General features: G+C 40.0%; 1 long non-coding RNA gene across 1 annotated transcript; it reads left to right on the top strand.

The window, feature by feature from the left end:
- Positions 1-207: 207 nt before the first annotated feature.
- Positions 208-22,769, top strand: LOC115524074. Its single transcript, XR_003971936.1, has 4 exons — positions 208-645; positions 9,212-9,325; positions 10,015-10,190; positions 22,186-22,769. It is a non-coding gene; the product is annotated as an uncharacterized LOC115524074 (long non-coding RNA).
- Positions 22,770-22,838: the final 69 nt, after the last annotated feature.

Raw genomic sequence — 22,838 nt, 5'->3', positions numbered from 1 at the left:
ACACAAAAATGTGTAGCTCAGTGAATTTTTTTAAATTTCAATTCATTTTTGAGAGAGACAGAGAGAGCATGAGGGGGGGGGCAGAGAGAGAGGGAGACACAGAATCCAAAGTAGGCTCCAGGCTCTGAGCTATCAGCACAGAGCCCAACGTGGGGCTCGAACTCATGAACCCCAAGATCATGACTTCAGCCGAAGCCAGATGCTTAGCAGACTGAGCCACCCAGGTGCCCCTACCTCAGTGAATTTTTACATATGTTTATACACATGTAACCACCATCTAGATCAAGATGTAGGACTCCCAGCACTCAGACAACTCTCTCGTGTCCTCTCCGAGACAGTATGTACCTACCATCACCACACACACTCAGAGTAACTACAGTTCTGATTTCTATCACCATAGATTAGTTCTGTCTGTGCTTGAACTTTATAGAAATTGAATAATAAAGCATGCTTTCCTTGTGTCTGGTTTTTCTCACTGAACGTTATGTTGTTGAATGTTGACTCCTGAAATATCAGCAGAACGATCTGTTCATGAGACAACGCTGAATGTATTGCTTACGGCCATCAGGGAGAATACCACCTTGAAAGAACTTTCATTGGAGGGAGAAGGAAAAGACTGAATTTGAGATTTTGATTCTGGTTCAGGTGAGTCTTTCAGTGTGAAGACTTGAACAGGATTTGTAGGAATTCTATCATTTAGGACTGTGGGAAAGCATGGCAAGGATTTAGAGGTGAAAGGTTCAAAGACTCCTGAGATATGAACTCTTGATGTTTTCTATTGAAGAGATGATGGGGTCTTTTGGGAAGTTCTATAATGAAAACTAAAGTTATTTGCCTGGGCAAGAGTATCCTGGAATAGTAAAGCTATATTAATGAAGACTATTGAGTAATAAAATCATGGTAATATAGACAGTAAGCTGTGGAGCAGTTTATGGTTTTAGTCCTCAGTGTCCAAGTGGGGGTTGGAAGGTAGGTGGTTTCAATTTGTAATAATTTTGGTATTCATCTGTGTTGTCTTATGTAGCAGGAGTTTGTTCTTGTCCTTTGCTGTATAGTGTTCCATTATTTGAAAATAATACAGTTTATTTACTCTGATTCTATTAATGGATATTTGGGGTGTTTCTAGCTTTTGTGTCTTTGGAAATATGTTCTTATGATCATTCTTGTACGTGTTTTTTTGGTGCATATAGTACAAGTGTTGGTTTGTTTGCTTTTGCCTTGGTAAGGACTCATACTGCCAATAGAGGTTCTTTTGTTGTGCTCTAGTTAGCATCCTAGGGAGCCCAGAGTTTCTCCCTGGCCCAGCACCCCGAAGGTTTGGCTCATCTCTTCATCCAAGGGATTTTCAATCAGTCACGAGTTCAGTATATCTGAACTGACCACTACGTGCCCTGTCCTGTACAAGGTGCTGACGACCCAGCTGTAAACAATATTTTACAAGCTCTAGTAGGCAGAGTCCTTGACCATGTGGCTCACCATGGTATTCATGGCTCCTAGAATAATGCCCGGCAGGTAGCAGGTACTCAATGATCAGTGGGTCAGCAAATCTGGTCTGCTGCCTGTTTTCGTAAATAATGTTTTGTGGAAAGACAGCCATGCTTATTTGTTTACATAGTGTCTATGGTTTCCTTCCTGCTGCAGTGGCAGAATGGATAATTGTGAAAGTTAACTTATGTTCCCACAAGACCTGAAATATTTACTATCTAAATCTTTACTGAAAGAGTTTGCTGACGTCTAGTCTAGCTGGCCATTTGTCTCACTGAAAATTGACACTTCCATTACAACAGGAGAAGAATGGGTATTTTTGTTATTTTTAAGCTTATTATAGAAATTAAAAAAACATTTTAATAAGTAGAGAGAGAAAAAAATGAAATTGGTTTACCGGCCAACCAGCTAGAAGAATGGATACTAGGGAATATATTAGTTTCCTAGGGATGCCATAACAAAGTACCACAAACTGGGTAGCTCAGAGCAACAGAAGCTTATTTTCCCCCAGTTCTGGAGGCCAGAAGTCCAACATCAATGTGTCAGCAAAGCCATGCTCCCACTGAAGTTGCTAGGGAAGGATTTGTTTCAGGACTCTCCCCTAGCTTCTGAAAGTCTCAGGCATTCCCTCCACTTGTAAAAGGACATCCTTTCCCTGTGTCTCTTCATGTAGACTTGTCTCTGTGCATATCTATATCTGTGTCCAAATTTCCCATTCTTAGAAGGACACTAGTTGAATTGCATTAGGGTCCACCCTAATAACCTCTTGATTAATTTGATTACCTCTGTAAAAACTGTATTTCCAAATACAGTCACATTCTGAGGTACTAGGTATTAGGACTTCAACATATCTTTCTTGAGGGGACACAATTCAGCCCACAACAGAGGAAATACTAGCTGTCTCTGGGACTTCATTAGCATCTTCTAAACTAAACAGATGTCCTATGAGACCTCTTTGGAAAAAGTCTGGGAAATAGTACACACAAGACAAATCTTCCTGAAGATTCACCACACCCATTAACATTCCATAAACTCTGAGAAGTCTTCTTGTAAAACCTGTTTAACTCAAAACTTCCCAAATTATTTAACTCACAGACCCTAGGGCTGCAGCTTTGGAAAGAAAGTAAATAGCAGATAAGAAGAGAATCACGGATTTGGAAACATGATAAACCTGTAAAGGGACAATAGATGATAGAGGTCAGAGGAAATTTTTAATGATGACCAGGAACTTAGGATGAAAGAAAAAAAAATTCTCAATATAATTAGCTGCTGCCTGTTCAATGTACAGAAACTCTGATGTGCTTTATCTACATCTGCTGTTCTTGAATAGCTATGCAGGGTTACCACTCTTCTGGATCTTGCTCCACTTCCCTAGGAGAATATTATGTGTCCTTCAAGGACCCCAGCTCCCTAGGTTTGTAAGGAGTGCTGATTTCCAATGTCACAATTTTGGAAACGAAAGTTTCTACTGTAACTGTCTTGGCCTCCAAGCGGGAGATGTCTCTGAGTGGGACAGACAATAGAATTTCAGAGATATAAGTAACTTAATTATAAGTCATTTCATCCCTCCATAGTTTAGGGTCAAAGCCAGATCTTCTACCAACTCCATTTCCAAGTCCCAATGTGTTTATCGTGGGGTGTGCTTGTATGTGAATGTGGGCACTGGTATATGTAACCTACAAACCCTTGCAAAGACTGAGAAGAAACTTCCCTCTGCATTTACCTATGCATCCTCTTGTGCATGGGTGTAGAGGTATGGGGAGCAAGGACATGCCACGGATGTGAGGCAGGCAAAGCTTGAGGTTAGAAAGAGACAGAAATGAAATGACATATTAGTAACCAGTTTCTGCAAAGGCAAGTTGGATGATTCAGTCTTTAGCACCTCTGGCTAGAGGGTTAGGGTGTCCTGTGAGTCAGGTAATCTGTGAGCAATTAGGCGTTTCTTTGGCCCAGGGAAGCGTCACACTAGAGGCAATGGTGAGTCTCATCTTGAATAATGAGAGAAGTATTCATATTCACATCTTCAGGACTCCCTATGCAGATGAGAACATCAGGGTTTGGAAGCTTGTAGATGTGCTAGGTGGGAGAACTGCACCCAGATACAGAGAAAGTATGAGGAGGGCTGCAGAGGCTCCCGTGACCTTCCCTGAGCACCGCACTTTTCTTGGCTCCACACCTTTTACTCTCCCATCACCTCTGCTTCTGAGGGTAAAGCAAACTAAATGAAATGGTTTCCATAGACCACAAGGGGGTGGTTCTATTTTCCTTTCTGAAGTTCTTTTTTTCTTTGAAATTCATCCCCCCTTTTATTAAAAACAAATTTTTTTTAAGTTTGTTTATTTTGAGAGAGAGAACATGAGTTTGAGCGGGGTGGGATAGAGAGAGGGAGAGAGAAAGAATCCCAATCAGGCTCCATGTTGTCAACTTGGAGCCCAGTGTGGGGCTTGAACTCATGAACCGTGAGATCTGACCTGAGCTGAAATTGAGTCAGCCACTTAACCAACTGAGTCACCGAGATGCCCCTCACTCCCCCTTTAATGCCTCAGGGAATTAAATGACAACTGGACTCTGACTTTGACTTTTACCAAATAACAAGCACATTTGAATAACTAAAGGTCCACAGAAATTTGATCAGCCAAAGGACCATGCAGAACAGGTGTTGGTTTTCACTCAGGAACCTGGGATTTGGGTTATGACTGGTGATCTTGGAGAAGTCATTTTTTTCTCTCTGAGCCTCAATTTCCTAATTTGCAAAGTGGAGATAATAATGTAATCTCTAACTGCCTATCAGGATTAGGATGGTCAAACTAGATCCTATATGAGATCATTGTAATTTATAAAATTTTGTGTCATATTATTGTTATTTTGTCCATGAATAAAAGGATTAAAATAGTAGTTCCATTCTATTATCACTCTCATTAATTCTTGCCTCATCATCATCTTCCTCACCCAAGTCATGAACTCTGGGATTCAGGAGCCACCCAACATGTGAAGACTTTGCATATAACTTCTTCTTGCTTTGAAATTTAGAACAGGAGCTCAACTCTGTATGTTAAAATCACCCAGCAACTAGGCACCAATATCTCTCATGATCATAGAGGTAAGAATTCTCAACAATCTAGTAGCAAATCAAATCTTAACAATGTATAAAAAGAATTATCTATCACAGCTAAGTGGGATTTAGCTCATGAATGCAAGTCTGGTTCAACATTTAAAAATCAATTAATGTAATCTGCCACATGAACAGACTAAAAAAGAAGAAAAATTACATCTCATACCAATATATGGACAAAATCCAACACCCATTCATGATAACAAAACAAAACAAAACAAAACAACTCTTGTCAAACTAGGAATAGAGGGAATTTCCTCAACTTCATAAAGAATATCTACAAAAATCCACAGCTAACATCTTACTTAAGTGAATAACTAGAGTGTTTTCTGCTAAGATCAAGAGCAAAGCAAGTATGTCCCCTCTCATCACTCCTTTTCAACATCATACTGGAAGTCTTAGCTAATATAACAAAACAAAACAAAAATGATATAAAAGGCATACAGATTGGGAAAGAAGAAATAAGCTGGTTTTGTTTACAGCCGACATGATTGTCTCTGTAGGAAATCCAAAAGAATCAACAAAAAAACTCCTAGAACTAATAAATGATTTTAGAAAGTCGCTCACTGATCTGTAGCAAGAAGGGCAAATTTCTGGAATATATGCTGCAAACTCACTTGTCCTGTCACCCATGGTAGACCTCACTGACCTTTCCCAAACTCTTTCCCACTGAGCCCAGACATGGCCTTAGGATCCTTCTCAGCCCATCAGGTGGGCATCCAATAATTGATCAGAGTTTGCCAGTGGAATCCCCTTTGTCATCTCTGCTTTATAGATTCACCCCATCTCCAAACCAGGGTCGGCTTTGCTGGATCTTCTTCCCCCTAGTCCTGCCTCCTTCTCCATGACTTGAAAAGTTTGGTGTTTTCACAGGAAAGCTCTCCAACAGAGGCTGAACAGACTCTGTGACAGCTGCTCAGGCTCTAGGACAAAGCTGTACCTTCACACTGTGCTTAGTCTTTAGCTCTCAAGGACTTTCTGCAAACATTAACTCATTTATTTGAAAAGTCTGGGGCTATGAGGACTAATGAGATAATGCTGATGAAACACTCTGTGTTCCCAAGATGAAAGACAGCAGGCTATTCATATAAAAGGCATTTTTAGAGGCTACTGAAAATTCTCACAGGGGTTGCTGCCTTTTTTGCTTTGCTGTGAATATCGTTTAAGGCCAGGAGACAAGGCCTCACTACTGTTCTTTAGAGAAGGCTCGGTGATGTGGGAGGGGTAGCGGTGAGAACAGCTTGGTAGCACTCCTGCATCTATCACTTTCTAGTTTTATTATCTTAAGCAAGTTTCTTAATGTCTCTTAGCTTATTTTCCCTCCTATGTCCAATGGGAATGATAACGTCTGGTTCAGATAATGTATGTGAGAATAGACACTTGATGTCAGCTCTTCTAAGGAGTTGGGCCAGCTTGGGCTGATTTTATAGAGCCACACAAGCAGTATATTTGCACTTTAGTAAGAGGAAATGTAGAGGATGGTGATGATTAAAAATCCAGAAAAGAGCCTTTCTCTGACTAACACGAGAATTAGGAGTGCTCAACTCTTTTAGAAATTCCCCTTATTGATCTTTAATTAAAAACAAGAGCCATGATGAGCCCAGCATGGCTCTAGAAGTCAGGTTGTATCCATTCAGACAGCTGACCTCTCTATTCAAAACATACTAAGTGGTTACTCCACACCAAGCTAAATAATGGGGATGAAAAACAAAGCTGTCATTTTCCCAATGTGTGAGAAGAAATCCCTGCTGCAAAATACAGATAACACATTTCATTAATTCTAAGATGCACATTTTCATCACACTGTAACATACCTGAAATTGGAGTGCATCTTAGACCTATCACAGTTTAAATAACAGCACTTCCTTCTTTTATTAATGCATCACAGAATAAATGGAGCATCTTGCAAATGATGACATCAGATTCAGTGAAATACAGCAATAGCTATCTCTCAGGACTATTTGCGGGTTAAAGGGAGTAAATTGGAAAAGCACCTGTATTTATGATCTACTGCTTCATAGCAGATAACCCCAAAATTTAGCAGCTTAAAGCAATAAACTTTTTTTTTTCCTCATGGTTTCGGTGGCCAGGAATCCAGGAGCAGTTTAACTCAGGTTCTAGGTCAGGGTTGCTTATGAGGCTGCAAAGGGAACTGGGTCTACTGTCATCTGAGGTTTGACTGGGCATGGAGGATCCACTTCCAAGATCATTCATGAAGCTGTCAGCTGGAGGCTTTAGTCTCTGCAATGTAGCCTTCTCCATTGAGCTGCTTATGACAAGGCATCTGACTGATCCTAGAGTCAGTGGGGTGTGTGTGTGTGTATGTGTGAAAGAGAGACACAGAGACAGAGAGAGAAAGGCCCAAGATGAAAAGATTGAAGCTGCAGGTGTTTATACCTAGTCTTGGAAGTTACATACTGTCTCTTCTGCCACATTCTGTTGGTTACACAGACCAACACTGGCACAAGATAGGAGGGTGAGGAACACTGGGTGCCATCTTGGAGACTGACTATCATAGTACCTAACACACTGAAGGATGAAAAGAAAGTCAGAAATAAATATTAGTTTTTCTCCCTGTGTAGTACTCTCCTTTTTACCTCATATAAATTCTGTTGGAAGAGATTGGGTCTTCATTTGGGTTAATACCACCATCCAACTCATACTTTCAGTTTGCACAGCTATCTAGCTGGAGTGGCAAATGTAATGAAAGTGAAAAGATGTCAAAGAGAAGTTTCTGTGTTTGACAACTTGGTGTGGCTGGGGATGGAGACCTTCCCTTCTGGCTTGTGTTCAAAATGGAGAATCTTAGGGTTTTACTGATCTCTCTTTATAAAAAAAATGCATCCAAATTTAGAGGCTAATCATCCAAGAGAACTCAGCCACCTTAGGGCTTCTCACCTTCATAGAGGGATGGTTTGGCACCACATGATGGCCTAAATACAAGAGCTCACAGGATCTCAGACCTAGAATCTTTTGTTAGGAAGTAAGGAAACTGGCTAAGCAAATCATCATTTGCCAGTGTAGTGAAAAAAATAAACAGATGATTGTAAAATTCTGGAGCCATCAAATCCTGATTTCCAAGTATTATTGGAAATAAGAAGCCTGGTTATTCACAAATGATTTTAGAGCAGGCCTGGATACTGTCCCATGTACCCTAAGTCTATGGTTCTGGAAGTGTGGTTCTGGCCCAGCATCATCAGCGTCACTTGGGAACTGGTTTAAAATGCAAATTCTCAGTCCTCACTTCAGATCTGCTGAATCAGCCCACATGGGAGTGGAGCCCAGTGAGGCTTCTGTGTTTTAATAAGCAGGTGATTCTGATGCTTACTCAAGTTTGGGAACCACTGCTCATTGTAAAATCCTTTCCTTTGATGTAAGATATATCCCAACTGTCCCTCCATCTGCCCTCCACACACACACACAAAGCAAAAACTAAATTACAGTGTTTGGGGATGCACTTGGGTAATACAATTATGAAGAAAAGTAAGGAAATGATTACTGTAAAATCAGGAGAGTGGTTACTTTTGGAGAAAAGGGAGGGAGATATGGGTTGTGTAGGAAGGCGCACATGGAGGGCTTCTGGGATAGGAATGTTACCCATTTGAAGGAGTGTGGGATCACCCACTATGTGTCCAGCATGTGCTTTAGGAAGGTAGAGACAATGCAAATATGATGGCTGGGGATGGACACATTCACACCCCTAGTTCCAGCACAGAGTAGCAGTGCTATTCTTGTCATAAAAGTAGAGTCTCAAACAAATGAAACCCAGTAAAATATAGTGGTTTTCCCACACCAGCAATCAATTTTCCAATACTCTGAACATCAACAGTTGCCTGACATTTTTCTCTAATTTAATTCTGATTCTAATTACCTGGAGTTAGTGTCCGATTCCACAGATTTAAGAGCTCAGTCCCATAAGACTGTGTGATCTATGTATCTCCTGGCTGGGACAGCCATGCCTGGGGATGATATGACCTGATAAGATGGATGCTGGCTTCACTATACATAGATTTGGTGGGAACCCCTTATTGGGTTACTTTGCACCCAAGATGGAGAGAGGGACAGGGAAAGTGTAGAGCAGAGTGAGGTGACTCCAAAGACCAGCAGCAGTTTGAACTCAGCAATCGTTGGAGAAAGATGTGTGTTCAGTGTGGAAGCAGATATTGAGGAGTCCACCTTAACCATTCGCTTTGACTTATTTCTATCTCCCATCCAGCTGCTACTTAATCCCTTGGCCCTCCTAGCCTGGTAGTATCTTCAGAAATGGAGATGCAGGGTAGTGTTGCAGAAAGAGCACTAGACTAGGGGTCAGGGCTTTCATCCCAGGTTTGCCCCCTGACTTGAGTAAGTTCACTCCCTTCTCAATGCCCGTGACATTAGACCAGACCATATATAAGCAGATTATAGTAAAAACACGCACAGGGCTGGAATTGGAATTGGAAGGATAAAATACCTCTAAGGGCATTGGATGTATTTCCCATCATGCAGATATTATATTACAGATCTATAACTTCATTGAAAAATAAAGATGATAGAATGAAAATGTATTTGGTATTATTTTATCGTAGCTTTGTAACAGGAGTTAATCTTTCTTGTATCTCTTTGTTTCTTTAGTGAGAGAAGTGGAAGTTACTTTTCCTAGTGCCAGGGTAGAAAATGGCTACGTGGACTTCCCCAGGGGAGTTTTCCCTTAGGAGGATACATATCAATTTACACTGTAGAAGACAGGTAAGTAAAGGGTGAGGAGCCCTGAACATCCAGGGAAAGATGAAATAGAGAGGCCCTTTATGTTTGGAGAGTTGGGGGGTAGGGGATAGGTGGTGGAACTAATGCCGCCACTCCACCTCTTGGGGATCACTGGAGTGAAAGGACTGAGAGAATTCTGTAGACAGTGGAATCCATTCCGACTCAGAGATTTAGGGGCCAGCTCTGCGTGTACAGAGACTAAAAGAGCTGGGTTGAAAGGGTGGCCATATGAGGGCCTCTGACAGAGCCGGGTGCTGCAGGGCACTGTCCCTGAAGAGCCCTTATGGCCCCTTCAGAACAGAGCATGCTATGGGCTCCTCACAGCAGAGGAATCATTTTAAGGTGAACCAACTGGTCTTCAACAGCGACACCATGTGGCTGAGAGAAGTAAAGACAGCACTGGACTTGAAAGATCCAGGGTCAGCCTGCACCCAAAGAAACAGTGGGTGTACGTAGGTCAGGAGGAAGACTGACCTTTTTATTACTAGACTAGGTAAGGACTACAGTGATTTTGTTTGGTATTGGTACTTTGAGTTTTGGGAGCAGTTCATACTAGTTAAATACATTCTATGATAAATGTTAAAAATAGATTTTACATTTCTGGAAATGTAACTACATCCAGAAATGATTACATTTCGGGAATCTGTAACTACAATGTTTGACTTTTGCAGGTTTTGCTGGAGCCTCTGAGCATCACACTGCAGACTACTGAACACAAGCATTGTTTGGTTTCCTCTTTCACTGCACGGTGTCCAACCTGTTTTTTGAAAAGGAAGAGGGAGAATGGAGGACTCAATTTTTGAATTTCAAATGAGATTACATCGGGGTCATTACATTTTTCTCTAAGGTACCTTTCAGCTCAAATGTCTATAGTTGTATATGGAACTTTTTAATGTTTTAAGAATCTCCTGGAAAAGTTATTCATGCTACTCACTGTGGACTTCTAGTTGATCAAATGTTTCATTTCGCTTCCAGCTGAATAGCACAGTATTGGTTTCTCAAAGCATTTATTTGTAAATGTATTAGGAATAAGACTGTGTTAACTAGTCAAATGGGTATAGTCCATGTGGTTTAGAGTGTCATTCATTCAAACAAATAGGTAATGTGTGAGTCCCACTGTGTGTCAGGCATTGTTCTGGTCATGGAAGATAGAATGGTATAGAACAGAACATGGCACCTCCCTCAAGGAGTCTCCCTGGCTAGAGAGAATCACAAGATGCTCTAAGAGCAGAGAGGAGGAAGATCTGAGCCAGTCTCAGTTGCCAGCACTGATTTTGAGGGGCATAAAGGCACAGATAGATGAATGCCAACAACCAAGCATAGAACCAGCCCATGGAATCAATAATTTACATGTAGGCGGGGCTGCTCAGAAGTTGTAGTTGAATGTTGGAATCAAGACTACTTGGGTTTGAATCCCAATTCCACCACTTAGCAGCTATATAATTTTGGGTATGTCACTAAAGCCCCAAGTACCCCTAGTTCCTTACCTGTGAATTGGAGAGAATACCTACCTCAGGAGAAGTTTAAATTAGAGAATATTGGTAAAGTGTAATGTTGAGCAGCATTGCTGTATAAATTGAGCTTTATTTTAATAATAATAATAAATCAAAAATTTGTAGACCAATCAGATCATCAGTGAATTTTTGTTATATTTAAATCAGGATTGACCCATTTAATAAAGACTTGCTGGTTTAGACCAGATGAGATTTACCATATTTCTCTAATGCTCTCGATATTGACCTTGGCTGCATATCAGAGTCACCTGAAGAATCTTAAAGCTGATGCCTGGACTTCAACCCCAGAGTCTGATGCATTCAGTCTGGAGTATGCTTTGGGCTTCAGGGTTTTTAATCATGCAGCCCAGGTCTAGCTGAATATGGAAAGTGAGCAGATCTGTCCTTGGGTCACAGGCAACCAAGGCAGTTACTGATGACTTTCCCCTTATATACCTGCATTCTGAGCTAGAAGTTGTATTGGAAACAACCAGTGGGAGAGGGAGTCACCTCCACCAACTGGTGCTAAAAATTGACAGAGGCACCTGTACTTCTAACCCCATGAGGCATTTGTTAGTCCTAACTGTACCAGGACGTGTTCCTCAGCCAGCAGCTATGGGATGCCTGGAACAGATGCAGTTAGAAAGGTGGATTCCAGGGACAGCTTTGCTATAGCCCAGGCAAGAGACTATTGACAAATCATTCTTCTTGTTCCATCTCGGTTTTGTTATCTGTGTCTGTTTATAGAGACGAGAATATTCTTTCCACATGCCCATAGACCTGTTCTTAGGTCCATGAGTTATGCTGGTAAAGCACTTTGCAAGTCATAAAATACTGTATGAATGAAATAAAATACCCAGTAGAGATTAGACATTGCACTTTTTGAAACTAAAAACTGCTATTTTGTATAGTTTCTGCTGTCCAGAGCTAAGTTTTTAAATACCTTATACAAAGCTGTGATGATTGAGACCATTTTCTTTAGCAATTCTATGTCCTAGGTTTCACAAAAACAAAACAGCAGTGAATTCTATTTTCTATTCTAATCAATAATTTATCGTGATAAACCTTTTGCAAAACACCATCTAAGGTGTGGGCCTACAGGGTAAAATGACTTCTTTTTTTTATGGAAAAGTAATTACTGTAATGAGTTTTTATTATGTGTGAGGCTCCGTAAAGGAAATCTAATTCAAATGGAGTCAGAGAGCTGAAGGTAGAGCTCTCAAACCAAACCACTGGCTGCAGCCCTTGTATTCCCAACAGGAAGAAACTTATACTTTACAACCCCAGCAGGAAGAAAGATTTTCACCTTACGTAGCAACAGCCAAGCCAATGAGAGACTGTTGCAATTCAGCCAATGAGAAGCCACTACCCTTTGAACTCCCAGTTTATTCAGATGGACTTTTTTGTTTATAACAGCCTCTCCCAACTCCCCCAACTTTCCTCTATAGAAGAGCATTCCTCTCCTTTGTTCTCTGAACTTGGAGTATGGTTTTGGCATAGCTTGCCTGTCCTGAGTTGAAATTCTCTGCTATTCCCAAATAAACCCATTTTTTGCTGGTAAAATAACTGTCTTTTTTTTTTAAAGTTAACATATGCAAATATAAAGCACTTGGGGCCATGCAATTTTATTGAGGATAAAAAGTAACCAGAATTCAAATTAAGGGTTCTAATTAGTAATGTAAATTAGCAACATAAATTAGTGAGGGGTTTTTTTTTGTTTTGTTTTGGTTTGGTTTTTGGGATTTTTTTTTTTTTAGTAGAATTATTTCCTTTCAGGTTATGGAGACATTAGAAAACATTTATTTTTCTTAAAAAACACAATTCAACTAAGTAAATTTTAAAGATCTTACTAACTTTATTCAGAGATTCATGAACCTGGCAGCACCCAAGCTACCAAATTAAAAGGAGCCCCGAGTAGTTGTACAATTCAAGAGGGCTGATAGACCAAAGTGAGCAGGAACAGAAAGTTACACTGGGCAAAAGCAGATTGGTTATTGCAAGGTTACCTTCCTTACAGCTAAGGGACATGTTGGAGCTGGGTCAGGTTAGCTGCGCTGAGCAGACAAGCACTGATTGGTTGACCTGGGCCTTTCTTTCTTGGGAGGGCTGAACGTAGAAACTTAGTTAAAAGTTTTGGTTTGCTGACATCAGACTGAATGTGAGTGACTCCACCTTGAGCCCAAACTGGTCACGTTACCACCTTCCTAAATCTGATTTGGACCGCCTAGCAAATACGCATTGTTGTATGTTCTTCCAGAGCTGTGTGTGCTGTGCTGTGAGCAGCTAGATGCCGATGTGGAGCTGGTAGGTAGGGACCACTGGAGAAATCTGCAGGCTGATCTCTTAATCTCATGCTGCAGGACAAGGTTATATGAAAAAGACAACTTTTCTATGGAAAAGTTAAAAGTATGTTGAGAGGCAGCCTAAAGTACAGATTCCATCCAGAGTCACATTGCCCCCTTTGAATCCCAGCTTCAATTTTTACCAAGTGTGTGACTTCGGGCAAGTACTTTAACCTCTCTGTGCCTCAGTTTCATCTTCTATTAGATGGAGGTAATAGTAGTAACTACATCATTAGGTTGTTATGAAGATTAAATGAGTTAATAAAGGTAAAATGATTAAAACAGTAGCTGGGACATAAAAAACATCATATAAGTTTTAAGTAAAATACACTTTTAACCCAGTGTTACAGCATCTGTAATTTACTCTAAGGCATATTGGTATAGACAAACTATAGGAGTATAAATAAACTTTATTCTACATCTTCGTGGTGAAAAATTAACAATGAAATGCCCAATTTGAGAATCTACTTTCTGAGGATGGTTAGAGCAGAGCTTTGAATATTGCCAGACAAATCTATATCAGAAGGTAAGTGATTTGATTTAGTGTTAAAAAGAAAAAAATAGCGGGGTGCCTGGGTGGCTCAGTTGGTTAAGCGTCCAACTTTGGCTCAGGCCAGGATCTTGTGGTTCCTGATTTCAGCCCTGCGTCCGGCTCTGTGCTGACAGCTCAGAGCCTGGAGCCTGCTTCGTATTCTGTGTCTCCCTCTCTCTCTGCTCCTTCCCTGTTCATGCTCACTTGTGCTCTCTCTCTCTCAAAAATAAACATTTAAAAAAAAAGAAATGGTAACAGCAAAAAAGAAATTTGTTGAATAATATGCTTCATACACTGTCATTTACATTTATTCAAATGTACTGTCAAGTACATTTATTCACTGAACATATATTTATTAAGAATCCACTACATTCCAAGTACAGTGAGAGGCGTGAGATACACATTGGTCTAAAATGGACGTGAAGCCTGCCCTTTGGGGCTTCAAGATGAGACCTAAAGGATGAGGTGGTGCCCACCAGCCAAGGCAGGTGGGGATAGAGTTCCAGGCAGTGGGAACAGCAAGGACAGGACCTGAGGGCAGGATACTCAGCAGGTTTGGGCAAACGAAAGGCAACTTGGGTGGTCGGATAGTGGGGGGCAAGAGGATAGCAAGCAGCAGATGACTCTCTGGGAGTGTTCTGCTTGATCTTCCCAAAGCACTGGACCTATTGAACCTTGAAATTGTATCCCCCTTGATTTCCACGTTGCCTCTACCACTTGATTTTCTCCCTTCTTATACAAGGTTGAATAGTGTTCCCCAAATTCATATCTACTCAGAATATGACCTTATTTAGAAATAGGGTCTTTGCTGATGTAATTAGGCAAATGATTACATGGATTACATGGATTACATGGATTAGAGTGGGCCCTAAATCCAAGGATAGGTGTTCTTATAAGAGGCCCATGTGAAGACGCATAGAGAGATGAAGGCCACGTTATTACAGAGCCAAGATTGGAGTGACGCAGCACAAGCCAAGGACCGCCAAGAATTGCCACTACCACCACTGCTGGCATATAGGCATGGAAAAGTCTCCCTCAGAACCTCCAAGGAACCAAACCTGCTGGCACCTGAATTCAGACCTCTAGTTTCCCAAACTGTGAGACAGTAAGTTTCTATTGTTTTAAACCACCTGGTTTGTGGTAATTTGTTATGGCAGCCCTAGGAAACTAACATACATCTCTTTGACTGTACATTCTCAGTCCTTTTCCTGGTTTCTCCTTCCCGTTCATACCCTTGGTGTGATCCAAGGCTTCTATCCTTGTTGATACTCACTCCTTACATCCTGTCCTTGGCACCTATTGGCAAACAGCCTTACTCTCCACCCAAGGCAAACAGGAAAGAAGTCTGGGAGTTAGCCAATAGGGTTTCCTCTATTTCAGCTTCCACATTCAGTTAGTCACCAAGTCCCATGAATACTGCACGCTTTTTAAAAATTATTTTTCAAGAAGAATGGGTGGGTAATACTTGCATGTGATTTTAAAAGATATAACATGAATAGATAAATACACAGACCAATGGAACAGACTAGACATTCCAAAATAGATCCAAACATATATAGAAATTTATTAAAGAATAAAGATAGTCACTAGAAAAAAATATTTACTTAAAAAACTGGTGTAGGGGGGGCACCTGGGTGGCTCAGTCAGTTAAATGTCTGACTTTGGCTCAGGTCATAAACTCATGCTTTGTGGGTTCAAGCCCCACAGAGGGATCTGTGCTGACAGCTTAGAGCCTGGAGCCTGCTTCGGATTCTTGTCTCCCTCTCTCTCTGCTCCTCCCCACTCGTGCTCTGTCTCTCCCTCTATCTCAAAAATAAATATTAAAAAAAAATTTTTTAATGGTGTAGGGACAACTGGATAGCCATTTCAAAAAAAAGATAAAATTAAATCTTTTGTATTTTTTTAAATTTTATTTTTTATTTTTTAAAACTTACATCCAAATTAGTTAGCATATAGTGAAACAATGATTTTAGGAGTAGATTCCTTAATGCCCCTTACCCATTGAGCCATCCCCCCTCCCACAACCCCTCCAACAACCCTCAGTTTGTGCTCCATATTTATGAGTCTCTTTTGTCCCCCTCCCTGTTTTTATATTATTTTTGTTTCCCTTCCCTTATATTCATCTGTTTTGTCTCTTAAAGTCCTCATATGAGTAAAGTCATATGATATTTGTCTTTCTCTGACTAATTTTACTTAGGATAATACCCTCCAGTTCCATCCACGTAGTTGCAAATGACAAGATTTCATTCTTTTTGATTGCCGAGTAATACTCCATTGTATATATATACCACTTCTTCGTTATCCATTCATCCATCAATGGACATTTCGGCTCTTTCCATATTTTGGCTATTGTTGATAGTGCTGCTATAAACATGGGGGTGCATGTGCCCCTTCGAAACAGTACACCTGTATCCCGTGGATAAATGCCCGGTCATGCAATTGCTGGGTCATAGGGTAGTTCTATTTTTAATTTTTTGAGGAAACTCCATACTGTTTTCCAGAGTGGCTGCACCAGTTTGCATTCCCACCAGCAGGGCAAAAGAGATCCTCTTTCTCTGCATCCTCGCCAACATCTGTTGTCCCCTGCATTGTTAATGTTAGCCATTCTGACAGGTGTGAGGTGGTATCTCATTGTGGTTTTGATTTGTATTTCCCTGATGATGAGTGATGTGGAGCATTTTTTCATGTGTCAGTTGGCCATCTGGATGTCTTCCTTGGAGAAGTGTCTATTCATGTCTTTTGCCCATTTCTTCACTGGATTATTTGTTTTTTGGCTGTTGAGTTTGAGAAGTTCTTTATAGATTTTGGATACTAATCCTTTATCTGATATGTCATTTGCAAATATCTTCTCCCATTCTGTCAGTTGTCTTCTAGTTATGCTGATTGTTTCCTTCACTGTGCAGAAGCTTTTTATTTTGATGAGGTCCTAATAGTTCATTTTTGCTTTTGTTTCCCTTGCCTCTGGAGACGTGTTGAGTAAGAAGTTGCTGTGGCTAAGATCAAAGAGGTTTTTGCTTGCTTTCTCCTCAAGGATTTTGATGGCTTCCTGTCTTACATATAGGTCTTTCATCCATCTTGAGTTTCTTTTTGAGTTATTATTTTCTTACAAGAAAGTGGTCCAGGTTCATTCTTCTGCATGTCGCTGTCCAGTTTTCCCAGTCCCACTTGCTGAAGAGACTGTCTTTATTCCATTGGATACTCTTTCCTGCTTTGTCAAAGATTAATTGGCCATACGTTTGTAGGTCCATTTCTGGGTTCTCTATTCTGTTCCATTGATCTGAGTGTCTGTTCTTGTGCCAGTACCATACTGTCTTGATGATTACAACTTTGTAGTATAGCTTGAAGTCTGGGATTGTGATGCCTCCTGCTTTGGTTTTCTTTTTAAAGATTGCTTTGGCTATTCAGGGTCTTTTCTCATTCCATACAAATTTAAGGATTGTTTGTTCTAGCTCTGTGAAGAATGCTGGTGTTATTTTGATAGGGATTGCATTGAATGTGTAGATTGCTTCGGGTAGTATTGACATTTTAACAATATTTGTTCTTCCTATTCAGGAGCATGGAATCTTTTTCCATTTTTTTGTGTCTTCTTCAATTTCTTTCATAAGCTTTCTATAGTTATTCAGTGTATAGATTTTCCATCTCTTTGGTTAGATTTATTCTGAGGTATTTTATGGGTTTTTTTTGTGCAACTGTAAATGGGATCAATTCCTTGATTTCTCTTTCTGTCACTTAATTGTTGGTGGAATCTTTTGGGTTTTCCATGTAGAGTATCATGTCATCTGCGAAGAGTGAAAGTTTGACCTCCTCCTGGCCAATTTGGATGCCTTTTATTTCTTTGTGTTGTCTGACTGCAGAGGCTAAGACTTCTAATACTGTGTTGAATAACAGTAGTGACAGTGGACATCCCTGTCTTGTTCCTGACCTTTGGGGGAAAGCTCTCAGTTTTTCCCCATTGAGGATGATATTAGCGTTGGGTCATTCATATATGGCTTTTATGATCTCGAGGTATGATGCTTCTATCCCTACTTTCTTAAGGGTTTTTACCAAAAAAGGATGCTGTAAAAACTAAATCTTTATCTCATACCATGGACCAGAATAAATTCCAAATGAATCAGTAATCTAAATGCAAAAAAAAAAAAAAAAAAGCATGAAAGAAAACATAACCGGGTTTGGAAAGAACTTCTTAAAGCTATAAAACAAGATCCCAAAGCAACAATAGAAAATCTTGATAAATTCAACTACATATACATATATATATATATATATATATATATATATTTTTTTTTTTTTTTTTTTTTTTTTGGCAAGGCATACAACATCACAAAGAAAGCCAAAAGGCAAATGACAAATTGGTGGAAAATACTTGCCACTTACATTGGGACTAATCTTTTTAATATATAAAGAGTGCTTAAAAGTAAAAAAGAATGGAATGTAAGACCTGACACAAAAATGGACAAAATCATAAACAGACAATATGAGAAAGGGATATACAGTTGACCCTTTTTTTTTAATGATTATTTTTGAGAGAGAGAGAGAGAGACAGAGTATGAGAGGGGGAGGGGCAGAGAGAGAGGGAGACACAGAATCCAAAGCAGGTTCCAGGCTTCAAGCTGTCAGCACAGAGCTCTCTGCGGGGCTCGAACCCATGAACCGTGAGATTATGACCTGAGTCAAAGTGCCACACTTAACCGACTAAACAACCCAGCCACCCCATAGTTGACTCTTAAATATGTAAAAAGATGTTGACATTTACTCAGAATAAAAGCAAATTAAAATTATACAGAGATATAATTTCTCACCTACCAGATTGACAACAATTCAAAAACTTGGTAATATACTCTGTTGGTGAGGCTGTGGGGAAATAAACACTGCCATACAATGCCCATGGGACTGCAAAATGATACAGTCCAGGGTGAAGGGAATTGGACAATTCTTAATAATAATTATGTATTTACTCAGGAAAACCACTTCTAGGAAATTACCTTGAAAGGGAACTTTCATAAATATGAAAGAATGTGTGTACAATATTCCTCATTACAATATGACTTGTAATAGTAAGATAGTGGAAACAATCCATATGACCACCAATAAATTAAACTGTGGTACAGCTACAGGAGTACTATGCAGTCATAATTTTAAAAATATGAAATATTTCTATAACCTGATATGGAGTGGTTTCCAGTATGATATTATTAAGTGAAAAAAATGAGGTGTAAAAAACAAGGAAACATAATATAAATATATATTTATATATATACATACATATAAATATATATTTATTTATTTATATATGTACACATATATATGTTTTTGCTTATTTTTTGCAAAAAAAAAAAAGGGAACACAAGAAGGATAAAACCAAGACTAATGAAAATATCTACTTCTGGGGATGGTAGGAACAGAGTGAAGAAAATGGATGAGGGTGGCATTTCTTTCCTTTTTGTATTGTTCTGATTTTTGAACCAAGTAAAAGTGGTCCATAAAACAATTCAATAAAATGTAATAAAAAGATTTTTTTTAATCAAAACCTAAAATCAAATATAAAAAGAAACACATGAATCTCTATCAAATTACTATCAAGATTTCTTTGCACTCCCTTTTGTTCTCATGTATCTTAGTAAAGACGTACAGAGGACTGTGTTCAAAGTTATTTGAATTACCCTGTTCTGTACTTTACACAGTACCATGATTGCCCGTCCTTGGTGTCCTTAATTGTAAAGAAAAAAGGAGATTACAAAACATCTAAACTCTACTTCATAGATTTAAGATGGTATTAACATTAGAATTGAGATTCTCAAGCTATTTTGTATATACAATATTGTAGAATACAGCAAAAAGGTAAATATGTGAATGCAATTAGGAGCCAAGATTTTCAGAGTGGTCATGTAGAATATTCTTGGTCTTAGAAGATGCCTACTGAAGTTTTTCCAGTGAAGTTCATGATGTCTACAACTTTCTTTTAAATGATTCAGAAATAAAAAACATGTGAGAAACATAGAGCAAAGAGAGCAAAATATGAGCAATTGACGAATCTAGCTGAAGAATAGTGATCTTTGGATAATTCTAATTTTTTCAATTTTTCTAAGTTCAAAATTGCAATAAAAATTTTAGAACAAGCAATATATCTCATTGGCATTTTATAAAACACGTTTTGCTATTAACTCTAATCAGAAATACATCATTTATAGCAATAAAAGTAAGCTAGATTTTTGCTCCATTAAAAATCAGCAGGGGTGCCTGGGTGGCTCAGTCCACTGAGCATCCTACTTCGGCTCAGGTCATGATGAGTTCGAGCCTTGCATCAGGCTCTGTGCTGACAGCTCAGAGCCTGGAGCCTGCTTTGGATTCTGTGTCTGCCTCTCTCTCTGCCCCTCCCCCCCACTCATGCTCTGTCTCTCTCTGTCTCAAAAATAAATATAAACATTTAAAAAAATTTAAAGAATCAGCAGTAAAATATCAAGGGCTTAGAAAATCAAAGGTTTATTTCTTGTTCATGCCATCTACCCATCACCCAGTCTGTGCAAGAGGAGAAAGAGAACTGTGGAAGGTCTCCCACAAATAATGAATTGCTTGACTAGAAATGGCACACACAACTCATTAATCACATGACCTAACTCACCCCTATAGGGAGTGAGACATTGGGAAATATCTGATGAGCAGTATAAATGATTATCATCTCGCTCGTTCACTATGTTTCATGCCACAGTAAACATTGATAGATGTGAGAAATTAATACAATGTAGAGATTAAGAACACAGGTTCTGCAGCCAGATTACCAGCTACTAGCACAATCACTTGCTAGCTAATCCTGGGCAAGTTACTTAATCTCTTTGTGCCTCATTTTCTTCAGGTGTAAAAATTGGGCCTAATAATAAGTAACTGAGGAAAGATTAGGTAAGTTAACATAGTTAAAGCATTTAGAACAATGGCTGACATATAACTATCATCAACATTATTATTTTATAGTATGAAACTCAAGATAATGCATTAAAGAAATTTCGCAATGTCCCTCCTCCAAAGCAAACAGTGCAAAGATTTACAGTGAAAAGTGAGTTACTCTCTCACATCTGAGCCTCATCAATCAGTTTTTCTCCCCAGATATGATTGTTACCAGCTGTGGCATTTATTGGCTGGAATTTATTGCCTTCCAGCTCCCATCTCCCCATCATCTCTCTGCTTCTGATAAATGAAGTATCTTTCCTTGCCCCCTGACAGAATGTTAAGCTTTGCCAGTAGAGGACACTGGTGGGACTCTGGAGGAAAGATGGGCTTCTCTTCCTGGTTCTGGTGGGTTTTCTGTTCTTGCACGCGTGGCTGGGAAGGTGTGTGGGAGACCCAGTGATGGTGGGGGCCCTAGCTGCCTTCCCCAGGGCCAGCTCAGCAACGCTCCTGTAAGCTGTTTATTTCCTGGCAGGTTTCCACCATGGCCAGCTAGTGGCCCAGCCAGCTTCTCATCAAGTTCAACAGCACTCTCCGTGGCAGTTTCCCAGAGAATTCCATCAGTAACCCCCAGCAAGTGATTTCTTTCCTACCAGCCGCAGATGACTGGTTCCTCACTGGAGGTATTTCCAGCTTGTCAGCCCTGGATTGTCAACCAGCTCTGACTCAAGACAACCCAGCAAAATACTGCACCATGGCAGGGAAGGGGCTTCTTTTCTTTTCTCCAAGGAGGTCTCTGGGTCCAGCCTTGAGACTTCATCTTCCAAGTTCCTTCCTTTCTTGGGAACTCTTTCTCAGCTCTAAGAGTTCCCTTATTATCATTTAGTAAACTACCTGTAAATAACCACTTTTTCTCCAAGAACAATTTTGTGATTTATTCAGAAGACTGGCTTCCAGATCACTGTGGACAAGACCCAACTTGGCTGGAAGACACAGTCCTTGGCAGAACCACACGGACAGCTCAGATGGCCAAATTTTATTCTCAGAAAGGATCAGAGATGAAAATACTCTGATTTCCCTAACACCTTGTTTCAGTAGCCAGGAGGGTGTAACTCTTGTATTGAAAAGCAAATCGTTTCAAGAAAAAAATTCCACTATAGGGACGTTCTATAATATATGCAATTATGCCATGCAAATTCAACAATAGGCATCCAGCAGAATAGTAAAAACAATAATAACATGATAATAAGAGAAAATACTGGGTAAATGAATGAAAGTGCCAGGCAAGCTTTTACCTGCCATTCTTCTCCCAGGGTGGACTTGGAGGCCATTCTGTAAGCCTCTGCCTCTGAGTGCCTCTGTGCCCCAAGCATGAGTCCAGTGCTTAAATATCTACTGTTTTCATATAATATATCTTCTAAAAGCTGGCCAGCTTCTTCATCTGGTGTTCAACTGAACAAACAATAACCTTCTCCAACACCATAGAAAACCTGGCTGCTCTGGACTAATGGAAAAAACACAACAGTCTCCAATTTAATGTCTCTCAAGGGTTTTCACAGGTCATTTCTGACCATAGAAATGTGTGTTCCTCTCCAGAGTTCCACGAACTATAGAGCTGCCCTACCACATCAGATAGGACTACCCTGGAGCCTCAAAGCTGACCAGAGTCAGGTTTGGTCCATATTGTCAAGGCAAATATTTTCTGGAAGCCAGGACTAACCCTATGACTGGGTTCAGTAGGGGCCACCATGGAGGTAAGATTAAAGGCAAGTCAATCTTAACCATGCTATACCCCTTTTCTCATTCCCTTGACACTTGCCCCCCTGTAAAAAAAAATGAAAAGAAAAAGCCCTAGAGAAAACATTTTTAATCTGATTGTGCTACCTGAATGAGATAGCTCTTTAATCCTCAGTAGACTAGCAACAATCAGTTTATTCCCTTAGCCAACAGCCCGCTAAAGATTGGGGGTTGGGGATTCACAGATCCGGAAGGCTCAGCATCTTGGGGAACACCGAATCAGTTCTTTCTCTCAGCTTCTTCCCCACTGCATACAAACTTCCATTGCCCACAGAATGATGTCCAGTTTCAAGAATCTTTGTCTGCTGGACCAGGACGAGCTGAGTCCCCCAAGCAGGGTCTGGTTCTCACTCACCTGCAGGTATGCCCAGCACTGAGCACAGTTAATGGCACATAAGCCAAATGGAGCTCATGAATGAATGGCAACTGAGTGAAAATGTAACCCATAGAAA

The sequence above is a fragment of the Lynx canadensis genome, chromosome C2, assembly GCF_007474595.2.
Source record: "Lynx canadensis isolate LIC74 chromosome C2, mLynCan4.pri.v2, whole genome shotgun sequence".
Taxonomy (NCBI): domain Eukaryota; kingdom Metazoa; phylum Chordata; class Mammalia; order Carnivora; family Felidae; genus Lynx; species Lynx canadensis.
The sequence above is the reverse complement of the archived record's forward strand: the minus strand, read 5'-3'. Positions and strand labels throughout refer to the sequence as shown.